Consider the following 14,539-nt stretch of genomic DNA (forward strand, 5'->3'; position numbering starts at 1 on the left):
GCCGGCAAATAACAGGGGAGAAGCTAGCCCATGCAAAAGGGCGCCCACTGCGATCATATCTTTTGCGCACAGCACTGCATGATTGCAGAAACATTGGTAACACCGATGCACAATTCACATCAGGTTGCCACGCAAGCTGCTATCCCAGGACGCACAGGCTTCTCCAGTAGCAAGTGTGATCGTAGCTGCTAGTATATGCATGCCCAGAAAACTTAGTCCGAACGGCCATGACATACCTGTGTTTGCAGGACCACTCTCTGTTACCGCCCCCCAAACGCTGACTTCCTGTCACTCATTTTGCAACAAAAATCTTGCTGCGACTACACTAGCGAAGCACTCGCTGCGTGTGCGGACTGCAAAAACATCGATTTATATATGTACAGCAGCCGAATTGTTGGGGTAATTCAGAGTTGATCTCAGCAGCAAATTTATTAGCAGTTGGGCAAAACCATGTGCACTGCAGGGGGGGCAGATATAACCTTTGCAGAGAGAGTTAGATTTGGGTGGGTTATTTTGTTTCTGTGAAGGGTAAATACTGGCTGCTTTATTTTTACACTGCAATTTAGATTTCAGTTTGAACTCACCACACCCAAATCTAACTCTCTCTGCACTTGTTATATCTGCCCCCCTGCAGTGCACATGGTTTTGCCCAACTGCTAACAAATTTGCTGCTGCGATCAACTCTGAATTAGGCCCTATGTCCACATCTGACTGACCCTCAGGGTTATCTATCGTCGGATGTCCTTACTTTATTGGCTATTGTAGGCCTTTGTGCAACTTTTACTAATACATTGCTTTATGTTTTGTGCATGCCAGCATTGAGTATAGAGTTATTGAAGAGCTTTGTGAGACAAGTAGTGTTCCCTGCTCTCGCACCGCAAATTTCACCCATCATGTACTTTATATGGGGAATGAATATTTGGTATCCTACATGTTAAACAGGGAATGCTTTCCGAAAGTCCGTGATATTGATAATGGCTCTCGCCACATTAGCTCTTGGAGAAACTGAAGGGGAGATTGAAATTTTATTTTTTGGGAGCCTATATTTGCTTTTGCCTGTCACTTTAAACGGGGTGATATGCAAATGTCCGTTCCGGAGACGGGCACCCATTTTTTCTGCACTTCTCACACCCAAACTGGACACTTGTTGAACATTTCTGTTGTGCAGAAATGTGTCTCCCGTGGCTAATGGGCGCCCTAACTGAGCGACTATTGAATTGCTCCTTTGGGAACCATTAGTCAGCACCGACAGGGAAAAACAATTGAATCACCCCCTAAAAGTAATTATAATTTCTTGTGTTGCATTATGTTAACAATCCAATAAGCGAGAATTTCAAAACCCTGCTGTCTCTTATAACTTCAGTCCATGCCTAATACACTCCATGGGGGCGATTCTGTTTTGTAAAGCACATGTCTAAAGTGACCGGAACTATTCAATTGTTTGTTCGACCAGGCCCGCGCTGGTTGCGTTGACTGCATTCTTGTACCTAACAGCGGCATATGATGTGCTAAGTTGCAGCACTTGTGCCCAGGCCAAAGCCCTACTTTACATGGATCTCTGCTCGCACCTCAGGAAGAGTGCAGAGTTAGGGCTGGTCGTCCCAAAACAATTGAATTAGATACCAAATTGGCCCCGCCATGGATGTGATATTTATACTCCTTAAGGCCAATTTTAACAAAACTCTCTCCTTATGGACCTCCAGACAATCACTGCAAAGGACAAATTGTATGATAATTGAAAAATGTATGCTAACAGTGTCCTGTTCCACTGCAGTTGTGTTCAAAAGTAAAGTGTAATGGTGTGTAGTCACCTTACTTGTTAAGGTGATCTAGTCTGTTCAGTCGATCATTAGCAAGGAGATCTTGCAGAATGGTAAATGGCTGGAGGAAGACATCCACAGGAAAAGCTTGTATGGATATAAGGGGTTCGGTCCCATAACTACATCCCAATATAAGATGGGGTTAACCCAAAGTGTCCAATACATTTTCTTAACGCGTTTCAATGTGGAATGAACCCACAACTTCTACAGAAACGTGTCTCAAGTTGTGGGTCCACAATGAAAAGTGTTGAACGTTATTGGACCATTTGGGACTAAAGGGCTCCATACACTAGTACGATAATGCCCGATTTTATCAGATTCCGATGTTTCGGGCCGATAAATCGGATGAAAACGGGCAAATCGCATGTGCTTTACTTCCAATTTAATGCACGGTCCCGTGAGCATCGGATCGGAGCCCCTAGATCGGAAGTGCTGCAGTAAAGATATCTTTGATCCCACATGCATTGCATGGGTTCGCATACGATACATCGTATGCAAAAGGACTGCATACGATTTATCGTATGCGATACTGCCGCCTGGGAATTTGCCGGGCGGTTCAAGGGAAATCTTATGCGATTTGAGGGTCCTCCGACATGTCCCTGTAGTGTATGGGGCCCTTTACACTATCTTCTGTTTGGACCAGCTTTTCCTGCGGGTATCTGCATACACAGTCAGACATAGGGGGTCATTCTGACCTGATCACACACTGCAGTTTATCGCAGCGCAGCGCTCTGGTCAGAGCTGCGCAAGCGTCTGCGCCGCAGTGTGCCAGCACATGCCACGCGGCCGAAGGCCGTCGCTGAGCTACAATCACCTCTGCTTGATTGACAGGCAGAGGCGGTCGATGGGGGGGGAGGGAAACGGCGGCATTCGGGCGCCGTTTTGTGGGAACAGTCCGGCCAACGCAGGCGTGGCCTGACCGCGTGTGGAGCGGGCTGCAGCGGCTGTGTGACATCACGCAGCCGCTGCGGGCTGGGCAGCGACGAGTAGCTCCCGGCCAGCACGCTAAAGCTGTGCTGGCCGGCAGCTACTCCTAAAGTGCAAAAGCGGCGATGCTTTTGCACTTCTGCAGGGGGAGAGGCGGCACTGACATGCGGGGCGGGATAGCCCTGTGCTGGGCGTCCCCTCTCATGTCTGTGGACATGATTGTAGCCCTGGATGACCGCCATAGATCTTAATGCTAATCATTGGCTGCATCTTAACAAGCTGGTAACATTCATCCTATTTGCCGGGTAATAGCCGGATAACTGATCTTTATGTGCACATAACTGCCTGCCTATGATAACTTATACCCCTTTCACATCGCACAAATAACCCGGTATCGACACGGCATATTGCCGTGTCGAAACGGGTCAGTGTGCGATGTGAAAGCGCCTTTGCCGAATTAGCGGGTCGCCTGACCCGGTAATTCAACCCGGTTAAAAAGAAGGGTTATTACCGGGTTGAATACCGGGTCAGGTGCAGTGTGAATGGGAGCCGTTTCGATGCGACACGGCTCCCATTCACAGCATAGGGAGAGGCGGCGCAGGAGATGAGCTCATCTCCCAGCGCTGCCTCCACCCCCGCCCCTGCTGCTGCTGCGCCCCCTGCGGCTATGGCAACCGACCCGGTATATTGCCGGGTCGGAAAGCCAGCAGAGGAGAGCAAATGCCGGATCCCACCCGGTAAGGACACGTTTCTCTTACCGGGTAGGATTCGGCATTTGCGATCTGAAAGCAGCATTAGTGACTGACATTATTGTGACCTTCATTACCCTCAGTAAAGGGTCTCCTTGCTTTCCTGCAATTTCCTGTTCAGATTAGTGTTCTGATATTCATATATATTTTAAATATTTTTAAATGTGATATTTATTGTGGCATACTGTTGCGTGGTGTATTTCTTATTAAAAAAAAGTTTCATTATGTTAATCAGCCAAGCTGTATGCATTGATTTTATATGCTAATATTTTTATTTTACGTGCTATAATAACATTAGAGTTATTCTTTCTAAATCCTTGTACCACTAAGTACCATAGTTAGAAGACACAGGACATCTGTCCGATAGGCATTCTTGTTTAATCGTGTATATAATTCTTCAAATGCACATCTTGAGTTTGTTATATTTAATCTTTGAATTATGGCCCTCATTCCGAGTTGTTCGCTCGGTAAAAATCTTCGCATCGCAGCGATTTTCCGCTTAATGCGCATGCGCAATGTTTGCACTGCGACTGCGCCAAGTAAATTTGCTATGCACTTAGTAATTTTACTCACGGCTTTTTCATCGTTCTGGCGATCGTAATGTGATTGACAGGAAATGGGTGTTACTGGGCGGAAACAGGCCGTTTTATGGGCGTGTGGGAAAAAACGCTACCGTTTCCGGAAAAAACGCAGGAGTGGCCGGAGAAACGGAGGAGTGTCTGGGCGAACGCTGGGTGTGTTTGTGACGTCAAACCAGGAACGACAAGCAGTGAAATGATCGCAGATGCCGAGTAAGTCTGGAGCTACTCAGAAACTGCTACGAGGTGTGTAATCGCAATATTGCGAATACATCGTTCGCAATTTTAAGATGCTAAGATTCACTCCCAGTAGGCGGCGGCTTAGCGTGAGCAACTCGGAATGACCTCCTATGTTAGTTCAGAGTAGCTTATTGCAGAAATTACATGTGTTGGTATTAGAGCTTTGTGTTGTCTTTGTGCAGACTGGTTTCCATAGAATTGATATTCACTAAACCTCTTTGAATTCTGGTATTAAAGGATATGTCTTTGTATTAGTTCTAAGCAATGCATTATAATAGGATGGGGTAGAATCTTCCTAGATACATCCCTGTAACATTCGTGCACCCACTCACTGATATTCTAGCTCTGCAACAAGTACCTGTTTTATTCTGCCCTGGCCACACAGGTAGCCTCCGTCACCAAGGCCGGTGCAAGGTCTCTCTGCACCCAGGGCAAAGTTTCAGCCTAGCGCCCCCCTAATCTGCAAACCTCCCCCCCTCACCACCTCCCGAAGGGATGACATTCAAGAACTTTTAAAATGAAAAGATAAGTTGTATTATGTATAAATGTTAGGTGGTATGCATGTTAGGAATCAAATAGGACACTGAGGCCAGTGTCACTTTTATGCTGAGTGATATACATCTGGTGGGGATATTTAATTGTATGTGTATGTATACATATATACACACCTACATATACTTTTATGTTCCTGTGTTTTCTCTAATGTGCTGTGCAGACACCCCACCCTTTGTGATCACGCAGAAACCGCCATGGGTTACTTACCTTATGTTCTTTTCCCTCATCATTGGCATGGTTCCTCTTACAGGTGGCAGCAGCATTACAGCGACACTGCTGGGTGCAGACATGTAGTCAGGTTCAACTTGCTGCTGGAGAGCCGGGATCCAGGGGCCTGCAGGAGGTGTATCAGGCTATGAGGAGCTACCATGGGGGCGCCCCTCGGGAGCCATAGTTACATCTGTCTCGTATGTGCCTTCACATGACTTGATGATACACATGTCAGCACGGAGGAAGCGCCGAGGCAATATGCAGCGCAGCCTGATAGCTGCAGCTGTACCTAATTAGACCTGCAGCCGCTGCCAGTGCAGTGTCAAAGGAAGGTGTCTCGTACAGAGACCTCCTTCAATTTATTGCTTGATGAATTCAGTGGCGCCCCCCAAGAACCGGCACCCCTAGGCAGCCGCCTAAAGCTGCCTAATGGAAGAGCCAGCCCTGTCCGTCACACAACATATCACTGTATCCACATTGCAGTACTTTAGGCTGTATCTGTACAGCTCAGGCTTGAAGCACACTGCAATATCCCATGCCTAAGCGGGCTTGTGACAATGGGTGCTTAGAGTATGTTGGGGAATCCAGCGCATAAACTAGGTGCTTGCCAGAACATAGTACCAGCAGGTAATGTAGCAGGTAATGGTTATGTGGCTGGCACACTGGTGTGAGGAACTAGATGGACACTACCTGCAAGCAAATATAACACATATGCAAAGAAGTCAAATGCCCGGGCACACAAGTACACGTGCCAATACCCTTAATGATGTGCTTAGGTGCTGAAGCATGAGCTCACAATAATGAATCCATGTAATACCAGGCATGTGGGTGCCTTGTTGCCGGCTACTTCATTTCTGCTGTGTTTGTTTTCCCATTATGCTGATGTTTTTGTTCTGTCGTGGAAGTCTCTCTTCCTCTTATGCGTCATCTGTAGATCTAATCGTGATTAAGCTACCGTTTCACATCTGATTAAAGAGAGATACAGCTGCCCAGGGAGATAATCGCAGTATGCACCCAGTCAGTGCTTCTCTGACCCTGTGCTGTGATGGCGTGCAGCAACAAGCTGCTAGGGCAAAGCAGCAAACTGAGATAAATGGTGGATGTGCAATATCCAGCTACCCGCTCAGTCTAGGTCGACCACTATTGGTCGGCAGTAAGTAGGTCGTCAGGGACATAACAAAAGGTTGACATGAGTTTTTGCACTTTTTTGGTGTCGTCTTCTCCGTACAGTGACCGGGAACCCCAATTAGTGCACAGTGTCCCCTCGCATTGCTCGCCATGCTTCGGGCAAGGTTTCTCGCTCCGCTACTGCTGCGCTCGGCACAGGTTACTGTTCCCAGTTGTAGTCCACGTGGATCGTAAAGTATATGAAAAAGTCCAAAAAAAAAGAATTTTTTTATTTGTCGAACTTTTGTCATGTTGACCTAGAAAACATGTCAACCTACTTGCTGTTGACCAATAGTGGTCGACCTAGAGACCGGATACCGCTCAGTACACCAGTGCTATGCCAGTATCCATTGTGGCACCAATAGAAGAAACACTTTACAGTTATATCCTCAGTGTGTAACAGTGCATTATACCCTCATGCATTTATATATGCGTGTCTGAATATAGTTGCGATTTTAAAGGGAACACCTAATTAACTTATGGCATATACTTCTGGGGCTCACATCCCAATGGACCACAATCTAATGTCTGTTAACCATCTCCCTGTATCCATACTGGGATGTGTTAAAAAATCCCAATCATTCTGAATCCTGACAGTCAGAAGACAGACAGCGGGATTGCAACAGATACTGGAGGCAAATACCAGGGGAGGGTTAGGCATTTGGGGGGTTAGGGTTAGGCTGCAGGGGATGGGAGGTTAGGGTTAGGCTGTGTCTGAGGGGTGGATTAGGGGTAGGGTGAAAATACCAGGATCTGTCACGATTCCACTGTGTCTTCTTATGGTCAGATCCCATCTGCTGGGATTTCATACCCAACCACCTATACCATGCCTTAGGTGTACAAATGGGTCCACGGTTATCTTGACTAGTTTTCTGCGCCTAGGCACAACATGACTTATTAGCATAAACCAGTGATGGCTAACCTTGACTCTCCAGCTGTTGTTGAACTACACATCCCAGCATGCCCTGCATCAGTTTTTAGCATGGCCAAATAGCAAAACTGTAGCTGGGCATGCTGGGATGTATAGTTCAACAAAAACTGGAGTGTCAAGGTTAGCCATCACTGGCATAAACACTTCATCTATTGTTCTCAACTGCAATACAATACAGAGAACAATACAGCAGGGGATTAAGTCTGACTGGCCAGTCTCAGTTAATCCTATTAAAGGTCAAGATAAACAAGGACCCATCAGTAGTACATAAGGTATAATTACAAACAGATGGCAGCATGTTGGAGATATTACTGCACAATGTATCGAGCAAACTCCATTATTAATCATGGCTGCTCATGTACAGACTGGCATGACTTTTATTTCCTTTCAGACAAATGTGGTCTACCTAGCCAGTGATGTCACAGTGTACACAGAACACAGGTATCCTGAGAGAAACTGGTTAAGCTGGGAGTGAGAAGTGTGTTGCAGGTTATACATATGTGACTTGAATCGGCAGAAGATCCCTGTATAATGGAAGAACAATGTAAGATTTAGCACTAGAATATATCAATATCACTCTCCTGGAGACTGCATCTAATAGAGAAGGTACTTGTGGGTCTATTTACTAAGCCTTGGAAGTACCAGCCAATCAGCTCCTAACTGTCAATGTCACAGGCTGAGTTTGACAGTTAGGAGCTGATTGGCTGGTACTTTATTTCCAGTGACTTTATCTCCATATGAGGCTTAGTAAATAGACCTATAGCAAACCTATAGTAATGCTGCCATATTATGTTTTATGTTCAGTTTCATTTGTGCAAAGGGGGTAGGGGACAGAGTAGATCACGTGCACATGCTGTCATCCACTCAAAGCACCATAGATGTCTGTTTTGGGAAAGGGTGACATAAATAATAGATCCTGCACTCATAAAAATATTTCTCCTTCATCCACTAGGGGACACTGTAAAGCTTAAGATAGTGGGGTATAGATTGTGGTAGATGGAGCCGGCACTTTAAGAATTTAAACATGTGACTGGCTCCTCCCCCTCTATGCCCCCCCTCCAGACCAGTTTATCTGACATGGCAGAATAATACAACACACCCATATACTGTATCAGTAAAATAAGAAATGCTGTTGTTGTTGTTGTGTTTATATTATATATATATATATATATATATATATATATATATATATATATATATATATATATACAGGTTGAGTCTCCCTTATCCGAAATGCTTGGGACCAGAGGTATTTTGGATATGGGATTTTTCCGTATTTTGGAATAATTGCATACCATAATGAGATATCATGGTGATGAGACCTAAATCTAAGCACAGAATGCATTTATGTTACATATATACCTTATACACACAGCCTGAAGGTAATTTTAGCCAATATTTTTTATAACTTTGTGCATTAAACAAAGTGTGTCTACATTCACACAATTAATTTATGTTTCATATACACCTTATACACACAGCCTGAAGGTCATTTAATACAATATTTGAATAACTTTGTGTATTAAACAAAGTTTGTGTACATTGAGCCATCAAAAAACAAAGGTTTCACTATCTCACTCTCACTCAAAAAAGTCCGTATTTCGGAATATTCCGTATTTCGGAATATTTGGATATGGGATACTCAACCTGTGTGTGTGTGTGTATATATATATATATTTATTTATTTTTTTAAATACACCTTTATGAAACAGTTGTGCAATGATTTCCAATGAGTTAAAGCTACTAATCACAAGATTATCTAATAATATATAACGATCACTATAGTAGTGGAATAGTTTTTTAAAAAACTATTAATATTGTGCATAACTGTTTTTGGATAGGATAGGGTTTAATTCTGTATTAGTAGTACCGTCGCCCTGCCCCATCTTCACTACTGTCTCTTATTGAGCAAGGACTGGGCTCGTGAGTGAAGCTCGGAGGGTCATAAAGTAGAGAAGAAGAATTAACTTGATTTGACAACTTTTGCATCAGGTGGACTGTTCTGCCCAATGCAGGTAGAACAGGGTCAGTCTGCTACATGGTCTCGATCCTTACACTGCAGGAAAGAGCTTCTAGACCAGGAATTTTTGGAGCGACTGAGGGATATGCCACATTTTGAGATGAGTGGTGAGGCTGAAAGGTGTTGGGGCTATCCGAAAGGAGCGAGATGTTTGAGGGTATATGGTGCTCTGGAGCACTTGAGTGGCTTCAGTGAGTCGACTTTGATTTCCTAATTTTAAAAATAATTTCTGCAGACCTGCTTTTTACTTTGTAGGTTTGCTTGATAGTCTAAAGTCACTTGTGTCTGTAGCTTTTTGTGTGATAATTATTCGTGCTGGGCAAAGTCTTTGGTGGCCCAGCCGTTTAGAGTAACTTCCCTGGTTTAGGGCCTTATTCAGAGTTGGATGCAATATGTTTGCGATACCGATGTTTGAGCTATTTATTGTTGCACTGCGCATAAGTCTTGATGGTCTTGCGACAGCGGTCACAGTGCAAATTTGGATGCCGTTTGACAGTCTGTGACCGTTTGTGGGAGGTAACGGGTGTTGGCAACTCAAATGCAGATTCAGAGGCATGTCTCAGACTGCATTGTATGCAGTTGTAAAGGTTCCGGAAACTTACTTGCTACAGACATTCCTATGGCGTATCTTTGTACACAAGTGGCGGATCAGAGACGCCATCAGTTGGTGTCTTTGCACAAATCCCTGTGGCTGCGTCATTGCCATATTTCTCTATCGTCCTAGTGGATGCTGGGGTTCCTGAAAGGACCATGGGGAATAGCGGCTCCGCAGGAGACAGGGCACAAAAAGTAAAGCTTTAGGATCAGGTGGTGTGCACTGGCTCCTCCCCCTATGACCCTCCTCCAAGCCTCAGTTAGATTTTTGTGCCCGGCCGAGAAGGGTGCAATCTAGGTGGCTCTCCTAAAGAGCTGCTTAGAAAAGTTTAGCTTAGGTTTTTTATTTTACAGTGAGTCCTGCTGGCAACAGGATCACTGCAACGAGGGACTTAGGGGAGAAGAAGTGAACTCACCTGCGTGCAGGATGGATTGGCTTCTTGGCTACTGGACATTAGCTCCAGAGGGACGATCACAGGTACAGCCTGGATGGTCACCGGAGCCTCGCCGCCGGCCCCCTTGCAGATGCTGAAACGAGAAGAGGTCCAGAATCGGCGGCAGAAGACTCCTCAGTCTTCTTAAGGTAGCGCACAGCACTGCAGCTGTGCGCCATTTTCCTCTCAGCACACTTAACACGGCAGTCACTGAGGGTGCAGGGCGCTGGGAGGGGGGCGCCCTGGGAGGCAAATGAAAACCTTTTTTGGCTAAAAATACCTCACATATAGCCTCCGGGGGCTATATGGAGATATTTAACCCCTGCCAGAATCCGTTAAGAGCGGGAGACGAGGCCGCCGAAAAAGGGGCGGGGCCTATCTCCTCAGCACACAGCGCCATTTTCCCTCACAGAAAGGCTGGAGGGAAGGCTCCCAGGCTCTCCCCTGCACTGCACTACAGAAACAGGGTTAAAACAGAGAGGGGGGGCACTAATTTGGCGTTAGAAATCTATAAAAAAGATGCTATAAGGGAAAACACTTATATAAGGTTGTCCCTATATAATTATAGCGTTTTTGGTGTGTGCTGGCAAACTCTCCCTCTGTCTCTCCAAAGGGCTAGTGGGTCCTGTCCTCTATCAGAGCATTCCCTGTGTGTGTGCTGTGTGTCGGTACGTGTGTGTCGACATGTATGAGGACGATGTTGGTGAGGAGGCGGAGCAATTGCCTGTAATGGTGATGTCACTCTCTAGGGAGTCGACACCAGAATGGATGGCTTATTTAGGGAATTACGTGATAATGTCAACACGAGCCAAGGTCGGTTGACGACATGAGACGGCCGACAAACAATTAGTACCGGTCCAGACGTCTCAAAAACACCGTCGGGGGTTTTAAAACGCCCGTTTACTTTAGTCGGTCGACACAGACACAGACAGGGACACTGAATCCAGTGTCGACGGTGAATAAACAAACGTATTCCTTATTAGGGCCACACGTTAAGGGCAATGAAGGAGGTGTTACATATTTCTGATACTACAAGTACCACAAAAGAGGGTATTATGTGGGATGTGAAAAAACTACCGTAGTTTTTCCTGAATCAGAAAAATTAAATGAAGTGTGTGAGGATGCGTGGGTTCCCCCCGATAGAAAATATGGGCGGTATACCCTTTCCCGCCAGAAGTTAGGGCGCGTTGGGAAACACCCCTTAGGGTGGATAAGGCGCTCACTCGCTTATCAGAACAAGTGGCAGTACCGTCTATAGATAGGGCCGTCCTCAAGGAGCCAGCTGACAGGAGGCTGGAAAAATATCATAAAAAGTATATACACACATACTGGTGTTATACTGCGACCAGCGATCGCCTCAGCCTGGATGTGCAGAGCTGGGGTGGCTTGGTCGGATTCCCTGACTAAAAATATTGATACCCTTGACAGGGACAGTATTTTATTGACTATAGAGCATTTAAAGGATGTATTTCTATATATGCGAGATGCACAGAGGGATATTTGCACTCTGGCATCAAGAGTAAGTGCGATGTCCATATCTGCCAGAAGATGTTTATGGACACGACAGTGGTCAGGTGATGCAGATTCCAAACGGCACAAAGGTGTATTGCCGTATAAAGGAAGAGGAGTTATTTGGGGTCGGTCCATCGGACCTGGTGGCCACGGCAACTGCTGGAAAATCCACCGTTTTTACCCTAAGTCACATCTCTGCAGAAAAAGACACCGTCTTTTCAGCTTCAGTCCTTTCGTCCCTATAAGAGTCATATCTGCCCAGGGATAGAGGAAAGGGAAGAAGACTGCAGCAGGCAGCCCATTCCCAGGAACAGAAGCGTTCCACCGCTTCTGACAAGCTCTCAGCATGACGCTGAGACCGTATAGGACCCCTGGATCCTACAAGTAGTATTCCAGGGGTACAGTTTGGAATGTCGAGACGTTTCCCCTGCGCAGGCTCCTGAAGGCTGCTTTACCAAGGTCTCCTCCGACAAGGAGGCAGTATGGGAAAAAATTCACGAGCTGTATTCCCAGCAGGTGATAATTAAAATTACCCCTCCTACAACAAGAAAAGGGGTATTATTCCACACTATATTGTGGTACTGAAGCCAGAAGGCTAGGTGAGACCTATTCTAAATCTAAAAAAATTTGAACACTTACAAAGGTTCAAATCAAGATGGAGTCACTCAGAGCAGTGATAACGAACCGGGAAGAAGGGGACTATCTGGTGTCCCGAGACATCAGGGATGCTTACCTCCATGTCCCAAATTTGCCCTTATCACTAAGGGTACCTCAGGTTCGTGGTACAGAACTGTCACTATCAGTTTCAGACGCTGCCGTTTGGATTGTCTACGGCACCCCGGGTCTTTACCAAGGTAATGGCCGAAATGATGGTTCTTCTTCGAAGAAAAGGCGTCTTAATTATCCCTTACTTGGACGATCTCCTGATAAGGGCAAAGTCCAGGGAACAGTTGGAGGTCGGAGTAGCACTATCTCGGATACTGTTACAACAGCAGGGGTGGATTCTAAAGATTCCAAAATCGCAGCTGATCCCGACAACAAGTCTCCTGTGCTTAGGGATGATTCTGGACACAGTCCAGAAAAAGGTGTTTCTCCCGGAAGAGAAAGCCAGGGAGTTATCCGAGCTAGTCAGGAACCTCCTAAAATCAGTGCATCATTGCACAAGGGCCATGGTAAAAAAAATGGTGACTTCCTTCGAAGCAATTCCAGTCGGCAGATTTCATGCAAGAACTTTTCAGTGGGATCTGCTGGACAAATGGTCCGGATCGCATCTTCAGATGCATCAGCGGATAACCCTATATCCAAGGACAAGGGTGTCTCTCCTGTGGTGGTTACAGAGTGCTCATCTTCTAGAGGGCCGCAGATTCGGCATTCACTTTTGGATGTTGGTGACCACGGAGGCCAGCCCGAGAGGCTGGGGAGCAGTCACACAAGGAAAAAATTTCCAGGGAGTGTGATCAAGTCTGGAGATTTTTCTCCACATAAATATAGCTAAGGGTAAATTTATAATGCTCTAAGCTTAGCAAGACCTCTGCTTCAAGGTCAGCCGGTATTGATCCAGTGGGATAGAACATCACGGCAGTCGCCCACGTAAATAGACAGGGCGGCACAAGAAGCAGGAGGGCAGTGGCAAAAACTGCAAGGACTTTTCGCTGGGCGGAAAATCATGTGATAGCACTGTCAGCAGTTTTTCATTCCGGGAATGGAAACTGGGAAGCAGACTTCCTCAGTAGGCACGACCTCCACCCGGCAGAGTGGGAACTTCATGGGGAAGTTTTCCACATAATTGTAAACCGTTGGAAATTACCAAAGGTGGACATGATGGCGTCCCGTCTGAACAAAAAACGGGACAGGTATTGCGCCAGGTTAAGAGACCCTCAGGCAATAGCTGTGGACGTTTCTGGTAACACCGTGGGTGTACCAGTCGGTGTATGTGTTCCATCCTCTGCTTTTCATACCTAAGGTACTGAGAATTATAAGACGTAGAGGAGTAAGAACTATACTCATGGCTCCGGATTGGCCAAGAAGGACTTGGTACCCGGAACTTCAAGAGATGCTCACAGAGGACTTATGGCCTCTGCCGCTAAGAAGGGACTTGTTTCAGCAAGTACCTTGTCTGTTCCAAGACTTACCGCAGCTGCGTTTGACGGCATGGCGGTGGAACGCCGGATCCTAAGGGAAAAGGCATTCAGGAAGAGGTCATTCCTACCCTGGTCAAAGCCAGAAAGGAGGTGACCGCACAACATTATCACCACATGTGGCGAAAATATGTTGCGTGGTGTGAGGCCAGGAAGGCCCCACGAAGAAATCTCAACTCGGTCGATTCCTGCATTTCTTGCAAACAGGAGTGTCTATGGGCCTCAAATTGGGGTCCATTAAGGTTCAAATTTCGGCCCTGTCGATTTTTCTTCCAGAAAGAATTGGCTTCAGTTCCTGAAGTCCAGAAGTTTGTCAAGGGAGTATTGCATATACAACCCCCTTTTGTGCCTCCAGTGGCACTGTGGGATCTCAACGTAGTTCTGGGATTCCTCAAAACACATTGGTTTAAAACCAGTCAAATCTGTGGATTTGAAGCATCTCACATGAAAAGTGAACATGCTCTTGGACCTGGCCTGGACCAGGCGAGTGTCAATAATATTGGTGGTTTTTTTCTCAAAAAAGCCCATATCTGTTTGTCCATTCGGACAGGGCAGAGCTGCGGACTCGTCCCCAGTTCTCTCCCTAAGGTGGTGTCAGTGTTTCACCTGAACCAGCTTATTGTGGTGTCTTGCGCCTACTAGGGACTTGGAGGACTCCAAGTTG

At 46.1% G+C, this 14,539-nt stretch overlaps 1 protein-coding gene across 4 annotated transcripts in view; it reads left to right on the plus strand.

The window, feature by feature from the left end:
• SNAP23 (synaptosome associated protein 23) overlaps positions 1 to 14,539 on the plus strand; it is a 106,193-nt gene that overhangs the window by 38,579 nt on the left and 53,075 nt on the right. Inside the window, exon 2 of one of the 4 annotated variants that reach the window (XM_063947929.1) lies at positions 7,569 to 7,721. The exons of the other annotated variants lie outside the window; for them this stretch is intronic. The gene's annotated coding sequence lies outside the window, so the exon portion shown is untranslated. The remainder of the gene's footprint in view (positions 1 to 7,568; positions 7,722 to 14,539) is intronic. 4 annotated transcript variants of the gene reach the window in all.

Source organism: Pseudophryne corroboree, chromosome 12, assembly GCF_028390025.1.
Source record: "Pseudophryne corroboree isolate aPseCor3 chromosome 12, aPseCor3.hap2, whole genome shotgun sequence".
Taxonomy (NCBI): Eukaryota; Metazoa; Chordata; class Amphibia; order Anura; family Myobatrachidae; genus Pseudophryne; species Pseudophryne corroboree.